This window comes from Rhagoletis pomonella, unplaced genomic scaffold (assembly GCF_013731165.1).
Source record: "Rhagoletis pomonella isolate Grant_MI unplaced genomic scaffold, Rhpom_1.0 Rhpom_scaffold_00010, whole genome shotgun sequence".
Taxonomy (NCBI): domain Eukaryota; kingdom Metazoa; phylum Arthropoda; class Insecta; order Diptera; family Tephritidae; genus Rhagoletis; species Rhagoletis pomonella.
The window spans coordinates 11776713-11800357 of record NW_023458564.1 but is presented as its reverse complement, the minus strand read 5'-3'; the positions used below and the strand labels follow the sequence as shown (position 1 = coordinate 11800357).

The 23645-nt window shown below is 35.0% G+C and overlaps 1 protein-coding gene and 1 long non-coding RNA gene across 3 annotated transcripts in view; one reads left to right on the top strand and one right to left on the bottom strand.

Annotated features, from left to right (window-relative positions):
* Nucleotides 1-18746, bottom strand: part of LOC118746042 — a 42640-nt gene extending 23894 nt beyond the window's left edge. The window contains exons 1-2 of one of the 2 annotated variants that reach the window (XR_004993761.1): nt 17972-18746; nt 17588-17881 (exon numbers count right to left, since the gene is read on the bottom strand). The gene's annotated coding sequence lies outside the window, so the exon portion shown is untranslated. Of the gene's footprint in view, nt 1-17587; nt 17882-17971 lie in introns of those variants that run through there. The other variant, XM_036479771.1, reaches the window with a different exon arrangement.
* On the top strand, nt 5910-6869 carry LOC118746043. The gene is made up of 4 exons (XR_004993762.1): nt 5910-6160; nt 6234-6328; nt 6551-6716; nt 6780-6869. It is a non-coding gene; the product is annotated as an uncharacterized LOC118746043 (long non-coding RNA).
* Nucleotides 18747-23645: the final 4899 nt, after the last annotated feature.

The window sequence follows — 23645 nt, the reverse complement described above, 5'->3', positions numbered from 1 at the left end:
AGCAATAGTAAAAGTGTATGATTAAGGTACGCATACGCCCTGAGAAACCACGCGTGTTAAATGGAAATGAAGGTTCATTTCAAGAATGATAGAGGAGTGGACTGATGGTATCAAGATTTGCATGACTATGTTGTTGCGCAAATAATAGTTGCATTCCAGATGCTTCACGATTTGCAGGTTTTTACAGGAAGTCGTTCCAGGTGACCACCTTCCATAAGGTTTATTAATGGAGAAAACAGCTGGGTAAAAGTGCACTTTAGCGGAACCAGGCGTCCGTCCAACTCCTTTTTTGAGAAACCACACGTGTTAAATGGAAATGAAGGTTCATTTATACTGGCATGTATACACAGCAGTAAGCTCATGCCACCAACAGCGATGTCGTATGCATAAAATTTCTACTGGGAACTTAACATGGACTTTCATTTTTACTTTACCTATTATTTTCTTGCATGCATATTTTATGTCGCCTTTTTTTGTTATTTAAACAAAATTCTTCTGACTTACCTATTATGAAAATTGGAATTTTCATGGTTGAAAATTGTGTATTGCCTCACTGTCGGCCTGTATTTAATAACTGAACGCTTATCTTCCCCTTTGTACTGCGAGAATTTTTACTTCTTATAAATACACTTCTCTTTAGTTTATTTGCAAGTCACACAGAATCACTTGATAAATTGAAAGCACTGCCTATGTACACATATGTACATAGTATGTCGATACAATCACTTGTTTGTACAATATTACTTCATTTTTTTATAATTGGAATTTTTTCACAAAAAGAAAATTTTTGTTCAATTCGCTAATAGCTATTCAATTCACCACTGATGACGCAAAGCTTTTGCTCTAAACTAAAAGGATGTGAAATCAAGGAATCTCTAAGGACTCACTCTGATTTTACCCCAAAAACAAAAACATAATACATATTTCTTCCAATATTATCAAACATATGGTAGTTATATTCAATTCCCACCCCCCAAAAATTGGAGTTTAACGTTTGTAAGGCAAAGAGAATGTTGTAGTCAGAAGCAGTGTTACCAGAAAACTTACGCTTATAGCAAAATTCTTTAAAAAAAGCTAAAAATAGCTAAAAAAAAATTGTTTCATTGCCAAACAAAATAGCAAAAAATATTTTTCTTTAAGAATATCAAAATAAATTAAATAATTAGATTATTATAACGCAAACAAATATGAACTTAAATATTTACGTACATTGAATTGGAGTAGAAAAATTCCTTATAATTTTAGCTCAAATCTGCAAATCTATTCCTAGAATATAAAAATATACTTAGTTTAGTTTCACAGTTCCATTTCCATTTCGACGAACCAGGGAAGATATTACAGTATTTAAGGAAAAACGTTGTGAACAAAACTAGGCGGTTAATAATTTATAAAGATGAAACCTGCATTTCGATTACATACTACATAATTCCCCCGTGCTACAGCCAATTTTACACACAAATAAATCACGAAACCTTAAGCCAAATATAGGAAGACTGTGTTTACAGTTTTTCTCTTTAACGTCAGGATTTTTAAAGGACTTTGAAATTTGCAAAATATTATTTTAAAAAATTTAGTGCAATGTAAAAAAACCGTGTGGGCATCAAATTAAAGAGAAAAATCTATAGAACTAAGGCATATTATATTTTTTGGTGCTTAAGGATAAGTAAGTATTGAAAGTGTAGATCGTAGGGGCTAATATACACTCGACCACATCCTCGAATCTCGCTTAAAAAAAATTAAATTAGTTAAAAAGGCAATACCCATTCATCCCCGTAAAGCAAAAAAAAATTCCTATATTCTTAAATCCACAGAATTTTATCTTTCATTTGGTACCCATATTATTATTCTTAATTGCATTGCATTTGTTTGAATATTTTTTTTAAGTAATCAGATCTTTGAAATTACAAGGTCCTTTAAAACCCCTGACTTAGAGAGAAAAACTACAAACGCAGTTTTATTATGCCAGAATACCAATTTTTGTACAGTTTGATATTCATGATAATAATAAAACTCTGGGTAAAAATGGGGAAATTAAAAAAAAAATGCTAAAATAGCTAACTCGATTTGAAAAAAAAGCTAAAGAAGTAGCTATTAGCTAAACGCAAATTTCTATAACTAAACGTCGAAAATAATAGCTATATCTAGCTACAAAATACGTAAACTGGCAACACTGGTCAGAAGCAATAGTGTGTTCACTTTTTAAGAGCAGCTCTAAAGCAACAGTTTGCTATGCTTTTACTCTTCGCCACGTTTAAATAGATAAAAGATACAAAACATCGATATACCACATACATATGTATTTACGAGAGAGTTATCAGTGTTGTTATTACCACAATATAACCAGTAAACAACCTTCGGTGAATTTGGCGACTGCCTTCCTCGGGGATGAATATGCTAGGGATGAAATTATTGGTACACACGCCTTCCAAGCACGCAGGGTTGCTTTTAAGAAACAAAAAATAATTAACTCCAAATAGTTTCAAAAAGTATAGTGTAAAACGAAATTTATTGAATAATTCCATATAAAATGGTATACATAAATGACTCATTTTCTAAACGATTTAAATAAAACGCATTTCATAACCTTTTTTGTGCAAACGGCATTTGCGAATTGATAGAAAAGTACTACAGATTGTAAATTTTTGTTAACTATGAGGTGGATGAAAATTTTCAACCCGGCCTGACGGTTTTGAAGAATTTTTTTGATCTAATTTTATTACTAAGGCGTCTAATAACTGCATGGCTTTTAGTTCTAGAAGAATAAAAGTCAGTAAAGACAAGTCTTTTTTGTATAATTTCTGATTTTATTTGCTCAACTTCTTTTGCACCAGAGCAACTGTCAAAAATTTGCAGCAGTAAAAAGTTACGAATTGGCACCGCAATGTAAAATTTTCTCGCCATAATAGAAACGTTTTTTCAACATGGATCTTTTCTACTAATTGACATGAAATTACTATCTCAACGCTCAGAGCGCTGCCACTGAGGGCTTTTGCCAACTGATAAAAAAAGAGAAAATTTGGAAATACCAAACAAAAATTTTGAGATTTCTCCTTGTGAATACGAATGCCATAGTTTTCACCTGGCTAGTTGGGCTACGCAAAATTTTGACAGCTTGTAAATATGAATACACATAAAGTTGTTGGCGGTAATAAAGAGTCAAAATCAAAATGGAGAAAAGAACAAAAATCGTACGTTAGTTGTCAGTTATAAAATAAATCCAATTTATTTGCGAATATTTGTTTATTCTGTTTATTGAAAGGCAACTACGCGAAAAAGCTTGTGTTAATTATATTGATAACAGAACCTGGCAGCTCGCACGTTGTTTAAATTCTCAAGCAACATAAAATCCACAAAAGAATACATTGCTTGTCCATCAATACGCCATGTATAAATTTTAACAACACACAAAAATAGAGCTGTCGCACGAGCGTTTGTTTGGTTTTTCAACACCATTTATAATTTTCTTTTAATAAAATCACGTATTGTCAAATGCTTAAATTTATTTATCTAATAATAATGCAGCACACAACCCTGAAATCTAAGAAAAAGTCTGAGGAAGGCCATTAATATATGTGTGTGTGTGTGTGAGTGAGTGTGTGTGAGTGAATATAACTACAACAACAACGACTACTACAACAACAACCCAAAAAGGTTGGTTACTGTCTATACTGTGGTTATTACGTACCGTTGATGAGAACCTCTGCCATGGATAATATGATACGAAACTCTCTCAATTCGCTTCTAAGGTCGGTGTTATGCAGACAAACTTTTGTTTGCCAAATTAAATGGCGGCTGCTTAGTTTGCTCGGAGGTGGTTATGTCAAGTTTGGCACAGGGTTGCACGTTCATTATGGTTTTCATGGCTATTGCCAACACAAAATGAGAATTTCAGATGTACATAACGCGCACAATTAATATATTTTTTATGATATCGTATAGGCAATTAACTGTGCCCTAATCTTTGAAGCTCCTACAGCATAAATTCGTTCTCTGGCTCTCGGAATCACGACAATTTTTGTGTATAGCAATAATTGTCTAAAAATTTTGTATATGACAACACCGAATCTGCCGCAGTTTGACCAAACAAAATTAGTTTGCTGTGAGAGTTGCCAAACTCGCTCTCTCCGAGTTTGCTACAACAACAATTGCACGCAGTTTGCCAAACAAAATTTACCACTAGTCAAGTTTAAAATGCACCACTTTGAAATCAGGGGATTTATTTTAAATGCAGTTATAAAACAAGCGAAAGTGCAGCGTTTATAAGTAAAAATACCTTTACTCATTACTTAAGAATTTTATAAAACGCAAGCACAAAGCAGGAATTTAAATTTTTCGATTTTCGAGTGTTTTATTTAATAAAGGAAACTCTCCTACAATTTCTTAATAAATACCCATACATATATTTCGTGCAGTGGCACTATTAGAAGATGTTATGGAAAATGAACCTTTTGACAGCGCTCTCACAAGAAAAAGAGTTTCGTATCATATTATCCATGACCTCTGCACTATTAAGCTATATTTTGTTTCTTTTGTCTATTATTGTTTGTTGTGTCTATAATTAGATTAGATACTTGTTCAAAAGGTAGCCGTTATTGCAGCTCTAAAAAAATTTGGCGCTTACACATTCTTTAACTTGTTTGACGAAGCTTCTCTGGTTTAAGCTTAATCGTAAATTTTGGCGATGCTATTATCGATGACAACTATTCGATACCAAACTCGCAAAAGATTTCTCCCCAAAACCAGGATCTTAAAGCGTTATATTCTACGCTTCAATAGTTAAATCAAACGATAAGTTTTATAAAAGCCGTATTCTCACACCAAAACTTTGTATACATTCCTGCTGTAACCGCAGACGACGGTAGCTTTGCATTAGAAGACTCTGAAGGTTTGTGAGGACATCCCAAGTATAACAAGGCCTCTTAGTCATTCGTTCATGGCGTTCTGGAATATTCGCACTTCAGAAATATTTTGTCAAAAAAAAATTTATTCGGACGTAGTTTTTCCGAAGAAAAAAAAACGTCGTTTTAATGAAAATCCCATTTTTCTGCTTAATTGGACCTCTGCCGGTGATTTGAGTAGAAATGCGGTAAAGCCGGAACTTTTATAGACAAATTCCTGATTCTGTCTAGAGCCTGGCTGCATTTCTGTAACTGAGATTTTCTCGAAAGTGCCAAAATAGCTTCTAGCATGGAAATCTTTTCTACAGATAATCTATCACCCAATATAATCTGGGCAAGCTCTACACACAGAGAAAAAACATAAGTAATTTGAACAAAGTTGACTTAGTTGAACAATTTTGTATGGGGCCCAAGAAACTTGTGCGATCCAGCAAAGTTCTTATGCAATTTATACTCGACCGTGCAAAACAAAATTTAGTTAATTTATTACCTAAGCACTTTGGCTGCCAAAAAACGAGGTTGTTTTAACTAAGTTATCTTAGGTATTTTTTTTTTATATGGACTTCGAAAACTATGTGTAAATCAACAAGGTTTTTATACAGTTTACACTCGATCAGCAGAAACAAAGATTAGTTAATTTATCAAAGTTATCTTATGTACTATGTGTGAGCACCTAAGATAGTGTAATTCAACGAAGTGTTTACAAAACTTAACTAGGGTAACTTGGGTACCTTGTTAATTTAAGAAAGTATTCGATGTTAGCTTAGGTAACGTGTAAACGCCCTAAGATACTTGTTTAATTCAACAAAGTTCATGTAAAACTTAAAAAAGTTATCTTAGGTAACTTGCAATAGCACCCAAGAAACTTTTTTAATTTAACAAAGTTGTTGTAAAATTTAAAAAAGTTATCTTAGGTAACTTGCAATAACACCCAAGAAACTTGTTTAATTTAACAAAGTTCATGTAAAATTTAAAAAAGTTATCTTAGGTAACTTGCAATAGCACCCAAGAAACTTGTTTAATTTAACAAAGTTCTTATAAAATTTAAAAAAGTTATCTTAGGTAACTTGCAATAACACCCAAGAAACTTGTTTAATTTAACAAAGTTCTTGTAAAATTTCAAATCAAGTCAGCTTCGCGAAGACGGCTTTCGTTACCCTTCGTCATTGATTGTATTGAGCTGAAACTGAAAAGTCGGCAGTGCTTTATTGTGATTTTTTATTTCTTTGGTGATTTTTTAATTAAAATAGGAGTTAAAGCGGGTAAGTTAACACATACGGATATTTTAAATCAGACGATTGTCATGATACATTTGCCATCTAATCACTTTTTAAGGCGAAAACGATATTCGTTTGTTCAACTTAGATTTGACGTTGCATCAAATTTTAGATGAGTGGCCGCTGTACAAATACTCCAAGGCTCCTGAATTGGTATGTTTATATGTGAGATATACGGATGGGTAGATTCGATATTCGAAGCTTCGAGATTCGAATTTTAATCGAATTTTAGCTCCAAAATGGCGAATTTTTGAAATTCGGATAAAATTGAATTTAAAAAAGAATATCGAATTTCAACCTCCCACCACCTACCCCCAGTCAGATAAGTAAATTTAAAATATGTTATAATAATATTCTACAAACATTTATTTGAAGGTTGACATTGACTATAATGACAGTTTCCCGGGAAATGGGCTAAATTTTTCAAATTGGAATCATTTGTGTACAATCGCTTCGGATCTGTTTGAGTAAAGGATAAAAGATCCACAAACCAAGCAGCTTAAAAGCCGGGTATTCGGAAAGAAAGACGTATTAAATATAGGTAAATAAAAGTTTAAAATCTTCACTAAAATCAATGAAATAATTAAATATTTATATTTGTTAGACAATTTCAACATATATATTATGATGTTGTTGCATGCGGTTTTATTGCCTACTGCAAAAAATTTACATGGGCGTCACAAAATGCCTTCACAGTCTCAGTAAACCAATCTAGTGAAGTTGATCAAGCGATTGCAGAAAAGGGGAAACAGTGCCTAGAAGATAATTCAACCCTGCAACCGTTCGTCATTGTTGTGGGTGACGAATTTAATTTTAAGAATTTTTATGTCACATTAGACGGAATTAAATATTCATTTCATTCTTATATGGAGGCTATACAATATTGTTATAAATTAATGTTTGTGCTAAATTTAAAATATCCAGACGAATGTACGAATGTATGGATATTCGTGCAAAAATATTTGTTCAACATGAAAACGGATTCCACTCTCCCAGTAATTAATACATTGACAAACGACATTAATAACTGGACAAGCTCAAAATAGGTTAAGTGCTAAGACATACACTTTTGATCAGTTGATTAAGTCATCAACATTTTGATCAATTTTGGCTATTTTTCTTTTGTTTATTTAATGTATATTATTTTTCCATAAAAGTCGGGCTCATTATATAACAAACACCAAATAACTCCACAATTCAAACTTTGTGCAAAAATTATAAAAAATCTGCAAAGCTTCAGCTAGATATTCAACTTTTTATTCAGATTCTCTAGAATTTTTGTGAGTATGTAGTTTAATAGCCCATTAGATTCTAGGGTAATAATGTGCAAGTTTCACGTTGCTAAAAAATCGCGCTGATTTTTAATAATTTTTTTTTTTGACTACATTACAAATTGTTTTGCATAAAAAATATATTCGAACATTTTTTTTGTATGGAAAAAAATGTGTAATGCAGTAAAAAAAAAGTATTAAAAATCAACGCGATTTTTTAGCAACTTTAAACTTGCACATTGTTACTCTAGAATTTAATGGGCTATTAAACTACATACTCACAAAAATCTGAATAAAAAGTTGAAAATCCAGCTGAAATTTTGCAGATTTCTTATAATTTTTGCACAAAGTTCGAATTGTGGATTTATATGGTGTTTGTTATATATACGAGCTCAACTTTTATTAAAAAATAATAAACATTAAATAAACAAAAGAAAAATAGATAAAATGGATCAAAATGTTGTTGACTTAATCAGCTGATCACAAGTGTATGTAAATATGTACATATACTTTAAATGTATTACAAATGATACAGAAGTAATTAATTTAATAAATTGTTTCTAAAAAAGGCTAAAATAATTTCATTACTAAGGCTGTTACTAAATATCAAAATAGTAAAAAAGGACCGAGAATTCAGTTAATAGGAACAATTTAGAGCTTTGTTAACCATACTTTTTATATCTCAATTTAAATAACAAAAATATAAAGGGACCGCTCCCTTTTATGTATTATTTTTGTTGCTTAAATTGTGGTAAAAGAAGTGTTGTTGACAAAAATCTAAATTGTTCCTATTCACTGCATTATCGACATTTTTCAGGGAAAACTTTTGCAAATCACCAAAGAAATTTGGTTAAATATTACCTAAGTTATCTAAGGTAAAATAACAAGGAAGCTTTTGCAATCTACCAAAGCGGTTTGTTTGAATATTACACAAGTTATATAATGTAAAATAACCAAGTATTTATGCAAACTAACGTAGTGTTTTGGTTGAATATTATCTAAGTTATATGGCGTGAAATAACCAAGAAACTTTTATAAATAACCAAAGAGCTTTCGCCAAGGATTAACTTAGCCGACTTAGGTAAAATACGTGCTACTTTGTTAAATTTGCCCAAGAAGAAAGCTTACAAAGATTTTACTGAGTTATTTTGGTTACGATAACAAAAAAACTTAGTAGGGTAGTTTAGCCTAAGTTTTAAGTTGCGCTATACCCGAATTTAAGTTAATTTTACATAAGTTTTTCTCTGTGTGTAACATACAACAAGTAAGAGCAGCGCTGTCTTCGGCTATGCATTTGCACTGCATTTGAAAAAATATATGTATTCACAGCATATGTACATAGATAGAAGAGATACATGAAAAAAAATCATATCTAAACAATCAGAGGTATGGAAGATATACCTTATATAGCACCAATCCAAGTGATTTTCATTGCTTTGTCAGCGGTATGTAAACCGGTAACACAATTTAATGGGTTTAGCTTCCTACATAAAGAAGCCTTATCGCAAAAACTGGTATCTGAACAATCAGTGGTAGAAGAGATAAAGCTTATACAGCATAGATTTTAACGATTTTCTCCGTAGACTTTATATTAGTATTCATAAAATAGCTTACGAAATTTATCGGCTGTCCAAATAAAGGAGCTTTCAGTAAAACCCCATATCTGAACAATCAGTTGTATGGAGGCAATAAATAGGTTACAGTAACCCGATCTTTGTTAATTTTACTTTAAACTGCATAAATGGAGAAGTTACAACAACAAATCTCATATCTGAACAATCAGTTGTATGAAGGCTACAGATTATAGCGACCCGATCTTCGCCATTTGCACTGTAAGTATTTTTTTGATAATGGGTGGAGATATTGCGAATTTTCATGATCCTAGCTGCATAAATGGAGAAGTTAATACGAAAATCCTCATAACTCAACAATCAGTTGTATGGGAGATATCAGTTATAGTGAGCCGATCTTTGTTATTTTCACTGTAAGTATTTTGTTAATAATGAGTGAAAATGGTGCGAATTTTCATGTTCCAACTGCATAAATGGAGAAGTTATGGAAAAAATCTTATATTTGGACAATCAGTTGTATGGAGGCTATAGGTTATAGCGACCCGATCTTCGCCATTTTCACTGAAAGTATTATTTTGATAATGAGCGACAACAGTGCAAAATTTGATTCCTAGCTAATTAAATGGAGGAGTTATAACGAAAAATCTCATATCTGAACAATCAGTTGTATGGGAGCTCTATGTTATAGTGGTCCGATTCTTCCGGTTCCGACAAATGATTAATGCATTATAAAAATACACGAACCTACCAAATTTCATCCGGATATCTCGAAAACTGAGACTAGATTGCATACAAACAGACAGACAGACGGACAGACGGACATGGCTAAATCGACTCAGCTCGACGTTCTGATCATTTAGGTATACATTTTAATGGGTCTATCGCTTTATTCTGGTACTTATAAACATCGGATCTAAGTTAGAATACCATTTTATGCTCATGGAAGGTATAAAAACTAAGCAGAGGTAATCACTTCTGGTGCGGAACAGATTATCTTAACAACGGTTATCTCTCGTAGTGGCTACATTGGGACCACCCCCAAATATCACCAGTTCGGCTGCTAGATAGATTTTCTCTAGTATCTGTGCGACAGCCTTAAAAGGGGAGCCTTGACGGCACAGGATAGCTTATCCTTAAATAAATTTATCTTCTTAGAGCCTGAAATGGCTTCAGGATAATAGTTTCCATTTGCGATAATCACTTAACTGAAGTACTTTTTAACAGTGCTTGTATCCCAAAAAACCCTACCTAGTAATAAATCCTGCTGCTGGAAAGTTTTTTCTGACAAGGGTTGTCTTGATACCGTCTGGCATGTGGCAGCCACACAATATTAAACTATATGGGCACTGGGTATTTTCTCCGAAGCTAAACTGTTTATACCAGACAATCATTAGAGATTTTTATTTCTGCAGCTGGAAAGATTCTCCCGAAAAAGTGATCTCTCTTAATTCCAGGACTGGATCTAGCACTAAACACCTTGACTTGTGCAACTGTTCGTGGTGCTGTCTAGATATTCCTGATAATGATTTCCTTATCACCACCCGGGCAAGCCCTGGCAAGCGACTTCGATACTCAGATAGGTGTTAATTCGGCAAATATTCCTATAAGGTTGCCACCTATTCGAAATTAGTTATAAACTAAATAGCACATCATAATATGGGTATCAAATGGAAAGTGTTTTGAACATCCCCAATTTAGAAATATTTTTGAATAGGGTTGCCACCTATTCCTATCGTATATTTCTTTAATTTTTTGTTTAGAAAATTAATATACAATAGGGGTCTTCACGATCCGGTTTGAACACATGAAAGAACAACAAAATTATCCAATCATGCTATTTATGGTATCTATGCACCATTCCAGACAGTATGCACCGGATGGTGAAAACCCCTAACATTACTTTTTGCGGGTGTTAAAAGAACACTCTTAAGATATTAGTAGGTACAAATATGCTACTTATTTGCGATTCTACAAAATTTAACTAAAACAACTCAATAAGGATATCAAAGGAAAGGTATTTTTACGAACTTTAAAGGAGAAACATTTGCGTTGAGGGTTGCCAAGTTTTTTTAATACCAATTTGTATCTTACTAATGTCGACGAGCATTTTTTTGTAAGTATGTATATACCTATGCACAGTAAAATTGCACTAAAAATATGTACTTTTCAACCTATCGTATTTGTTAATAGGGTTGCCACCTAATTTTTGATGTCAAACATTTTTAGAAGAATTAGAAAGGCAGATGTCAAAAATGGCACCCTGAAATTGTGCATATGGAAACCATGCATACGAAATAATGCATATGAAAAAAACCGAAATAATGCTTATATACACTCTTTCGTTTGAAACCCGAAATAATGCATATGAGAAAACCCGAAATAATGCATATATGCACACTTTCGTTTGAAAACCGAAATAACGCATATGACAAAAACGAAGTAATCCATACATGCACAGTTTCGGTTCAAAACCGAAATAATGCATAGGACAAAAACCGAGATAATGCATACATGCACAGTTTCGACTCGAAACCGAAATAATGCATATGACAAAAACCGAAATAGTGCATACATGAAAACGAACTTCTTTCTGCGTAGGCTGCCTTCGGCCGCGCTTAGGGATTATAACCCTTACTAAAAAGAACTCTCCTTTCTGTGTTGCCGGAAACGAAGGGCGCAAGTGTTTTTGCGCAGAGCTTCTTTTAAAAATAAAATTTATTTGCTTCAAAAACATTATTTTTATAGAATTCTAAGGTACCGACTCTGCAAAATTATTGCGTACATTTTTTAATTAGCATTATTTTTTCAGAGTTTTTTATTTTTATTTTTTTTCATTGAATATTGACGTACTTCTTGGGTTAAAATATTAACGCTGTAACGTAGCTCCTCTACGCTACACTAACAGACAGATGTACATACTTACATATCTACTTACATTCATACATACGTACAACCATACATACATACATACAACCACACGCAGCATCTTCACTATACCCATACACCCATACGTATGGACAGTCAAAGCAAACCACGCAAAACTACACAGCAACTGAAAGCACTCGTACACCGCAACACTGCACGAGAATTCGTTGCGTAGGCATGCCAAAGAATTGCGATCTTCATTCGCTTCTCAACCTGCTTATTCAACAACCAACTTAAGTTGATTAGTGCTAACTGAGCCAGCGCCAGCTTCCGTAGGTAAGCACAGAGGGCTCGGGAGCCTTAGGCCGTAAAACCCCGAACGCCCCTGGCTCTCCCTACAGGAAAGGCCGAGTGGTTGAAGGGGCCTGTAAAGGGGGAATACCCTTGCGCCATAGTTGCCAACTTTAAGCACTAGATTTAAGATTAAAACTAAAAAAAAAATACTTAGTGCCTTTTTTATTGCTTTTTTGAACTAATATTACTCCGAGATAGTTAAAACCTGAAATAATTTGAAATATTATAAGCTGCGGTGTCTCTTGAAGATGCGAAATTTACAAGAATATACAAATTTAAATGCACTAAAATACCACCATGATTGATAAAACGCTGAAGCTGCAAACCCACCTTGTCGAATTCTAGTCGCTTTGAAAATGCTTGTACGCAGGTAAGTTAAGAATTTTTTTCTTTTCTAATTGTTTGAACAAATTTTCTTTTTTTTTACCACCTGAGTAAAACACATCGTTTCTCGGTGCTGAACCAAATCTGGCTGCACAATTGCTCTAGTACAAGAATTTTTAGATATCCTACCCCCAGATTGCCAATAATGCTTGAAATACAATACCGGCGAACGGCAAACTTCGCCGAATTGGGCGATGCTGTCGTTCACCGTTCGCCCAACTATTTCGCCTACTTAAACAGAATTAGAGCGGTAGCGAAAACAGCTGATCCCATTTGGTCGCCTTTATAATTTGGGTGACCATATTTAGAAAAAACTAAACCATATTTAGAAATGAGGAAATGATAACAAATATAAATGTAAAACAAAGAAAGATTATTATAAATAATTTGTTTCAAGCCAGATTTAACGAATCCACAACTATATTTTTCAAACAACAAAAAAAAATCGTGTTTAGGTTGTTTTCTTTTTAAACTTTGAAAGCACAAAACAAATACGGCCACCTTTGGCACGCACAGCTGTCATCGCCCAGCAGAGCGATAGAAATAAATCTATCGCCATGAAACGCCGCCAAGCGAACTTCGCATTTCGCTTTGGCTGTGTTCAATTTCATATGCTTGCGGGTGTTCTAATTTTGACAGCGCGAATTTCGCTGTGGTGAGTTCGCCGTTCGCCGGCATTGTATTTCAGCTATAACACGGGTTTTAGCGATATTTGAGGTTATATAATGAAAACATCAAATTTTTTGCTCATTTCTTTCGCGAGATATAGTAGTTTTAATAGTACCTCGGTATTACGTCGTAAGCATGAGTTATCATAGCATGTGTAGAAGCTATACAATCGTTATGAGCGAAAACGTCTTGTGTATTGATTTATGTATGTATTTTTGTAAATGTTGTTAATTTTTGCTTTGGTTAAATACAAAATGTTATGAAAAAAGCATCCATTGATTAAAAAAAATTTGGTGCTTTTAGTTTGGTAAAACGCCTTTTTTCCCAGTTTTTGTTGCCTTTTGAAAATCTAAAGTTGGCAACACTGCCTCGCGCAGACCCCAAACCCATCATTTTGCAAACGGAGTCAGTGGACAGGAGACAAACTCTCCTGCCCACTTAGAATACCGCGTGGCGAGCAGGCACCGGGTTTATGGCACTTTGCGGTTAGGATATCTCAAAATTCTAGTACTAGAGCAATATGAGGCCAGATTTGGATTAAGCACCAAGAGACGATGTCTTTTACTCAGGTGGTAAAAAAAACAAAATCTGTACAAATAATTAGATAAGAAAAAAAGAAATACTTAAATTACTTGCGTACTAGCATTTTCAACTCGAATAGAATTTAAAAGGTGGGTTTGCAACTTCAGATTTGTATCAATCATGGTTGTATTTTAGTCCACTTAAATTTGTAGATTCTTATAAATTCAGTGCTGCCACAGCTTTAAATATTTCAAATTATTTCTGGTTTTATCTATCTCAAAAAGCACTAAATCTAGTGCTTAAAGCACCAAGTTGGCAACTATGCCCACAATGCCAAGCAGCCACGATTTAATACATTAGAGGGGGTAATGGGCTGCCTTGCCGCCCTGGGCCAAAATCACGACCGAGTATCGCAACCAGCTAGGACCGCTAACCGTGCCATCAGCATCCACGGCCGCTGTCACCGCCATTACTTACCAGGGCCGAGTACCATCTTCACATTCACCGGGCCGCCGAAATCACTGCCGCCCCTAGGCCGAAGCCGATGCCAAGCGCCGCCACCTTCCAGGACCGCTGGCCTTGCCATCAGCATCCAGGGCCGCTGTCACCGCCACCGCCTATTAGGGCCGAGCTATCACCTTCGTCATCATCGGGGGCCGAACCGCTACCGAGGATCGTTACTTGCTGGAATTAATGCCGCTACCATCATCGCGATCCAGGGCCGCTGTTACCGCCGTTACTAATCGGGCCGAAGTTATCATCTTCGTCAAACAGCCGGGCCACTAACGCTCTCACCGCCCTTGGCCACCGTTACTCCCCCCCCACGAGTATCAGCCGCCGCAGGTACGGCCACTCACCATCACCATTCAGGGCCGCCGTCCCCGTCGTAACAGAAACGGGCCCGTGGTCATAACTAGGGCGGCCAATGTTGCTCTCACTACGGGAGGTCGCTACCGCCCTCGCCACCATTTGGGCCACCGTCAACATCACCGCAGGGCCATCATACTACAAGGGATTACTACTGCCGTCACGATCAGCATCGCCGCTCTCATTGGCTGCAGTACCCGTGTTGTGGGCGTTTCCCATCATCACGCTCGCTACCGCTCTCACTGTCGTCATCATTACCGTGGAAACACAATGCCGGCGAACTCACCACAGAGAAATTTCCGCTTTCAAAATTAGAACGCCCGTCGGCATATGAAATTGAGCCAAAGCGAAATGCGAAGTTCGCTCGGCGGCGTTTCGTTGCGATAGATTTATTTCTATCGCTCTGCTGGGCGTTGGCGGCAGTACATGCCAAAGGTGGCCGTATGTTTTTTTTAATTTCAAAGATTTAGAAGAAAACAGCATGTAACACGAATTATTTTTGATGGTTGAAAAATACAGTGATCGATTCGTTAAATCTGGCTTAAAATAAAATAATTTATAATAATTCCTCCTTGCCTTATATTTATATTTGTTATCATTTCATCATTTCTAAATATGGTTTCGTTTTTCAAAATATGGTCACTTAACTTATAAGTGCGACGAAATGGTATCAGCTGTTTTCGCTACCGCTCTAATTCTGTTAAAGTAGGCGAAATAGCAGGGCGAACGGTGAACGACGGCATCGCCCAATTCGGCGAAATTCGCCGTTCGCCGGGTATTGTGTTTCAAGCATTAATCACCGAACCATCTCCGCTCTCACTGTCATCATCATTAATCACCAGAACGTCACTGTTCCCACCGTCACCGCCACTAGCCATAAGACAATCTCCGCCCTCTGAACCACGACGCCGACCGCCGACCAGTTAGTCTCCCTCCCTCTCAGTATCCTCCTTTCTCTTCTTGGACGTCAAGGTGCCGGCATTCTGGCCGAACAGCCGCGTGTGTGTGATTGTGTTCGCTACATTACTACTGTGTTTAACGGTTGTTTGTAACAGGCAAAACGAATCGAGATAGATATAGACAAATGTATACATAAATTATCAGGATGAAAAGAGAAATCAATTAGGCGGTGACTGTCTGTCCGTCCGTCCGTCTGTTCACACGATGACTCGACTAAAAATTAAGATATCTTAACGAAACTAGGTACGTTTACTTATTTCGGTCGTAGGACGGATGGTATTGAAAATGGGCAAAATCGGGCAATAGCCTAGCTCCCATATAACGGTAATTTTCAGAAATGCGAAGACAGCGATACTTTAGTAAGTACTGAAGATTATTCACTCAAAATTTATATTTACAATAATTTTAAGACGAAAACTAAGATTATACATTTTTGAGAAATGGGCGTAGTAGGAACAGTTGTTGGCCTAGGTACAGCATACCAAATGGCCGAAAATTTTTTAAATCGGACAATTACCACGCCCACATACCATATAACGGTAATTTTCAGTAGATATTAAAGCTAAATTGACGCTTGCAACAACTCTTTACCAAGAAATACGTTTCTGCCAAATAAAAGCAAAGCGTTGAAAATTATTGAAATCGGACTAAGATTACGGCTTTTCATATACCGGTAAATTTTAGAAACGCTTGAAACTTCAATATTTCGAAATTTAAGGACGCTAATTTACCCAAAATTGATACACCCCGGCTTACCATGTAGCGGTAGCTTTCGGAAAGGTGAAAAACATATATTTAATATTTGCGCCGGGTATTTAATGATCGGCTCCGCCCAGACTTTGACTTTCTTATTTGTTTTCGATATAATTTTTATGGAAAAAGGTATTGGATAGGCGTATTGTTAAATAACAAATTCCATTTACATTACATAAAAAAATTATTTGAAATTAAAGCTAAGCAATCGACCATTATTTCATACCCAAACCTTGTAAACTTTAAAAAGTGTATGCATTCCGACCAAAGCTTGGTCAACCTGGTACTATTTAGTATATAAGTATGTATGTAATAGGCGAATGAATATTTTATGAGATTCATCAGATCTGCATTGTTCCTGCGATTTCCAAAAATGAGGTGTCAGATTAAATGTACAATAAGGTTTTACTTTTCCGCAAAGAGTTGCCAGCTTTTAAGAAATTTATTCATTTTTTTTTAAGATAAACCAATCAAATGGTTTTGAAAAGCTCTCAACTACAGGGTTGAGGATTTCCACCTGTTAAAAAATCAAATTCAGTTTTAATTAAGGGAATAAGGCAGTTGATATACATATGTATCACCGTATGGGTGCAAGACTAAAGAGCTTTAAGGCTTCAGCTTGAAAACATTTTGAATAGGGTTTCCACTTGTTTAAAAAGTAAAATTCAAATTATTTAATAATTTAATTTATTACTTAAATTTTGCGGGATAGGGTTCGGGCACCTTCCGAAATTTTCCGCCGGGCCGAGAGAGGTGCGGCACCAAACTTTAGGTTTCTAAGTCTAAATTTAGAGGATGCTGTTGAAATGTTTATATTTTATCCTAGAAGAATTTTGTACATACATATATTAACCAAACAATTGGTTTGGAAGCCTAAGAACATTTTATTTAAATTAGCTGAACAAATTTTACAAGTTTCAGTTGCCATGGCAACAATAGCTTTTTATAAAAAATCCCACTATTTTTGTTAGTTTAAAAGTAGCGCATTTCAATGTTATTGAACACTGGTTACAAAATTCAAAGTTGGTATAAATTTAACAAAGGAAAAAAACTGAGAGGTACCCCATTTTCAACGATGATCTTATTTTTCTACCATACAAAACTTTTACTACTCTAATGTACATATTTGAATGGACAATAAACTTATTTGAGAATAAATTCGTATCTCGTAAAATAATAAATTAATTTATATATTACCGGATTGCAACCTATCTGCAGGATTATGTCTATCATAGAAAGAAACACGAGAACTCTTGATAATTATTTTTTGTACAAAGATACGTATGGACCGTTTATTTCGAAAGTGACATAAGTCATTTCATGCAATTTTATCGATAGTTATGCCACTTTTAAAATAATATCTAGGTATGTAATTTGTACGTACATATGTATATGCAGATGTTTAAAATGGATTCGACAACACTGTGTAAAGTATCACTCTCAGAAAATGCTTATACGGACAATTAAATTTGCCAACCACAAGTTATGAGCTGGAAGTAAAGTAATTGACGTGGCTGCATTGTATGTAATTAGATCGCTGCCAAGGGAATCTACAAGTGTTTTTTTCTCACCAAACTTACCGCAAATGTGTTTTGTCGTCTCTTAAATGCTTAGCAATATGTAGTATATATCTTTTACGAGTGGCTGATGTTAACCACAATCGTTTTTACACTCTATTTATTCAAGCAATTGTTTTGGTGGCCTTTGTAGATATTATTTCTAATATAACAACTAGATACTTTGTTTAAACCATAAAACACGTCACAACAGGCGAAACCGTTTCTGAATTTTGTGTATACGAGTACAAGTTAAAAATTCAACTACGCAATATTTACTTAATATACACAAAAAATATGAAATCACTTTATTAACGAAACGCCACCGATTTAACCAAACAAACTACGAAGCAAAACGAAAGTAAAATAAATTTAAAACAATTATTAAAATTTTATAAACAAAAAATGCAAAAAAGCAATTAAGGAGAGAATAAGTCCACGGTTGGCGAGCACAACCAGACTATTTTAACGAATGCTCTGTCAGGCGGTCGACGCGCGCAACTAAAAGCCCTGACTGTTATGGATGGCGAGGTGATGGAAACGACCGCTCTTTGGTTGGTAATGGGACGTTGTTGATTGTTCGGTATATAGCACAGAATATATACGTACGTATATAATTATAAATGCAGATATATAAATACCTGCATACAATCGTATATAAATATGTACATATGACTAAATTCTACTCGAAAGCTCGAAACGAGACAAAGTTCCATTGTTTATATTCTTGCTGTGCTGCTGCTTGGGCTGATTCATCCAGTGCATAATGGACCAATGTGCGAATTTATGCCAACATACATATGTACGCACATAGTTTATACATATACTGTGGAGAAAAAGTGAAGGCATTTCATGCCTCTTAAGACTTCTCAAGATGTCACAAGGGACGAAGGAAGGCTATGTGCAATAAACGAGCTATTTTTTTTTCATCATTGACACAACATCTATTGCTTTCGGCTAAGCATACATTAGTTTGTAAGATCAATTTTTTGTATCTTTCACGTACTGCGTATGCTATGTGATATCTTCTTATTTTCCTTATTATTTGGTACCAACCGAGTACCGAAAACTTCACCAAGTGTTGACTGGCCCTTTAATCCATTACATTGTTGTCCAACAATGGGTATCGAGTCGAAGTATCTTATCACCGCCAGCGCTGTCTTTGTATTTCTACGCGTTTGGCTAAGTTCATGGCTTTAAAAAGTTAATTTCCGCGTATATGGAAAATAACGCCGGAAAAGAGGTATACTTTCCAATTGCCTACCGAGCAAGAACTATTCTTCCAGGTCGTGAAAACTTCACTGCTAAAATCAGCATTTTGTAATGCTTTGACTTCGGCAAATAAGTCTGCACGAGAATAAAAAACTTTACAAAGCTCTCCAAACCAACAACAAGAAACCTCATGCAAAATTGCGTGAGTATTATCCCGTAACCAGACCTCCACCTTCGCCTCTGCATGAGCCGTCCACGGTTTCGAAATCATTTAATGTTTGACTTATTTCTCGATAGATGCGCATTGCTGTCTGCGAGTTTAGTAGATGAAGTCCGGCGATGTGAAGTTGCTTGTTTGAGCAGAATTGAGATGGAATTACGAAATTTCTCGGCTCTAAAGAAATTAAAAAAGGAGAAAAGAGCTTATTAGTCGCGAACATGCCCGCTAAAATTTTCATCGTGGCTACCTTAAATATACATACTTCATAAAATAAATCATTTATTTTCTTCTAAAAAAAGGGCGGAAGTTCGTTACCTAAAACATTTTATAACATATTGAACAGTTTACTTGAAATAGTTTCTCTGAATAATTTTGAAATGCGAAATGAAAATCTATTAAAGATATAGGCATATTTTAAACATTCATTTATTTATTTATTTCAATCTACCGAAAACATTGGTTTCTTACAGACTACGCTTGCAAGTTAAACTTAGGTGTATAAGTTTAGTTGAATAATACAAATAGCCTTAATCTAAATTATGATCCATTAGCATTAAAATCTAACATCCTTTTAAAACTATTGCATAATTAATTGGTTCATTAATTATATAGTTTGCCTTGTGGGTCCTATAAACCTAAAATCTATTACTACGCAGATTAATGGGCGGTTCATATAAAGGAAAATAGTTTGAAAGTTCAGAACAGTTTATCCTACCGGATAATATTTGAAAGACAAACAAAATGGAATTGGATATTCGCCCATCGCTTAGGGACTGCAACCCTAGCAGTTTTCTTCTGGCCTCGTAAGGTGGAAGGTCACTAGTCCACCTCATTTTTTTATTTGCATATTTAGTTATGGATCGTTGGATCGTTGGAAATTTTAACTATTTAAATATAACGCCCAAATCTTTTAACTCATAATTACGAACCTAGTCAATTCACAAAATTATATCACATAGCTTAGTTGTATGCTGCCTAACAGATCTTTTGTATGCCTAAACAGAGTCTTTGTCTATTTCTTCTTCTTTATTAGCGCTGTAACCGCCAACGCGATTTTTGCCCAGTGCTAAGAAACACCCCGGTCGTTTCTCTTCTGTGCCAACCTAAGCCAAGTTCTTCTCCACCTGGTCTTTCCAACGCAAAGGGGGCCGTCCTCTTCCTCTGTTACCAGCATCTGAATACTTTCAGAGCAGGAGCACTGCTGTGCATTCGTCCGACATAGCGAAATCAATGGTCCCTGTATTTTAAACCGGTGCACTGTATATGGTTGTAAAGCTCTTACGGCTCATCGTTACATTAGATGTGTACTCGTATTGAGCGGACAAAATTATCCAGCAGCACTTGCTCTCAAAGAGATAAAATGTTCACAGAAGTACGAAAACGCAAAATTTGCAAAAACTTGCAACCTTCAACAGCTGATTACTTCTACATTTGCTACTGGTGGTTTATTTGGCAATTTATTTTCTACTTGTTACGTTTTCCCCCGATTTGGCATGTTATACAGTTGAATAGTTTTGGATAAGAAAAACCTTTTTAAAACACAAATTAATTATATCGGAATGAATAAGTTATTTTTCTCACAATTATTTGTGATATCACACAAACACAAACGTCAAAGCTGTGAAGCTGTGTTTTTCTGTGATCTGTTTAAATTTTGTGTTTTATAAAGCTGTTTACGCTTAATAAAGAAAAAAATTAAAAAAGTGTTAATAAACTTCAGGTGCACAATTTAAAGATAAGTAAAACATTAAAATTTCCTGTAAATTTGATGTATTTAACTTGATATTCTTAATTGCATATGCCGAGTATTTTGTTTCATATAATATATTGTTGTTGTACAATTGTTTTTCTTTGTGCACATTGATTTTGCTCTTTTTGTCTTTTTGTCATTTCTCCTGTTTCATCTTTGTCACAGCTGTTTCCGTTGTGCTTATTAGGTGTCAAATATACAGTGCATTTAAAACTGTTCGCTACATAGCTTTCCAACTGATATTTACCAGCTGATTAGTTCACTGATTAATACATCGTTTTCAAAACTGTTTTGCTTTTTTGCTTCTAAAACCTAAAAATAAATATAATTTTAAACATGTCGTGTATTTACACCAATTGCCACGTTAAAAGCGACTCCTATGTGTCATGCTGGCTCTGCGATGGGATTGCCCATATAAAATGTGCTGGTTTGAGCGGTAGAGTATTAGACGCTATTAACGAGGGTAAGGGTCTTCGTTGGTCTTGTCAAAGATGTAGATCAACTGAAGTTGATTTATTTAAATTCTTTAGGCAGTCCAGAAATGGTTTTTCTGAGATCGGGAAGGATCTGTTGGTGCTTGTTGAGAAATTTAAGCATTACGAAAAAATATTTAGGTCTTTCACTTGTCTCGACAACCCTCCACACTCTGAGGATAGCCGAGAAAATAAAGGTGGGCGTGTTATTAGTCCACCTTACAAGACAGCCACGGATTCTAGTAAAAAAAATCCTCCATCCAAGTCCTTGGAACTTATTAATCTATCTTCTCCATGCCCTCAGGCATTGGAGTATCCAATATCTAAAGCCATATCCACTAGGTCTACTTCTAAAAATAGTCAAACCGTTGATTTAACAGTGTTGCCATCAACATCTCAAGCTGCACTGTCTAACTTAGTAGTTAAAAAATTGGTTGTAATTCCTCCGAGAACATCAATCTTTGTCTCTAGATTTAATTTCGGATGATATAAAGTCATACATATCGACTAAAATTAGAACTAAAGATGTATTTATTCGTAAATTTAATTTTAAATACGATCGCGATATTTCATCTTTTAAAATTGATGTAGCTTCCGAAGATTTTGATTCACTACTAAATAGTTCATTTTGGCCGACCGGGGCGTTTGTTCGCGAGTTTGAGTATAAACCTAATAAAAGTAATAATAACGTAGCTAAAATTTCTAATCTTAATTCGGATTCAAAAAACTAACTCGCAAGTCTAATTTAAGTATTTACTATCAACACGCTAGAGGTGTGAATACCAAATTAACTGACTTATATTTAAAAGGTTTTGACTGCAATTATAATATTATTTCCTTGACCGAAACATGGCTCAAACCTCATATTTTTAATTCCGAAATTCTTCCAAATGAATATCAAATATACAGGAGGTACCGCGTGGGAGAATCGGCGGTAGTGTTCTTTTTGCGGTGCATTCATCGATACCATCCGACGAAGTTAGTCTTCCTGTCATTGAATATACCGAATTTAAATGTATACGTGTACACGCTGGAAAAACTTATATTTATTTGGCTCTTTGCTACATCCCTCCTAATTCTGCCGTATCAGTATATATGCAGCTAGTTTCTTTACTTGAGACCGTAAATGCAATGCTTACGGCATCCGATTCTATGATTGTTTTGGGCGATTTAAATCTGCCACATCTAGTTTTACGGCGCATCGTACATCGCTATGTTTATCGCGTTCCCGGCTGTGATCTAAGCGACGTAAAAAACAAATGTAGGTACAAAAGTTGTGGAAAATGAAATTCTCTACATCTTTGGAATTTCAATATGCTATGTATTTTCAACAGAAATTGTAAAAAAATGGCGAAAACCGTGACAATGTAAAATTTTTTCGCAGCTTTTGCTAATTTTTTACAATAAAAAATGCTGTTTTTAAAAAACCTTTTGTGTAACAAATGTGGGAAATTAAATTCTCTATATATTTGTATTAAACCATTTTTACGAAAAATGCAAAATAATCTTGCAAATCTCAAAAAAACTAAAAAACTTAAATCCAAGATGGCGGAATGTTGCTAACAGGTCTATTCTGCACGTTACCGAAGATTTTGTAACCGGAAAATTGTATTACCAAGAAATGTTACCAGTTCTTGTCACCGCGATTCTAGGTACGTTGGTAATGCAGTTAAAATTTTCAGCAATTCAGCTATGAAGAATTGTGCAAATCCTGGCATTGCATATTTCACGGGGCAATAATTTGTTACCAGCTTATGAGATGGTAACAAAATTTACCGGTTACAAGAGTATACAGAATGCGAAAAGGGTTTAAAAATTGACAGGAACTTTATTTACCGGTTAAAAACTTTTTATTACCAGCGCAGAATAAACCTGTAATTGTTTTTTATTGGCAAGACTGTGGATGCATGATCTATGTGTCAAATAGAAGTAAACTGCATCAAAAAATCGCTGTTACAATTTTTTTCAAATTTCCTACCAAATTTATCTAATTTTACTGCACTGAGAAAAAGGATTAGTTTCGACAACTAAAGATATTTAGTT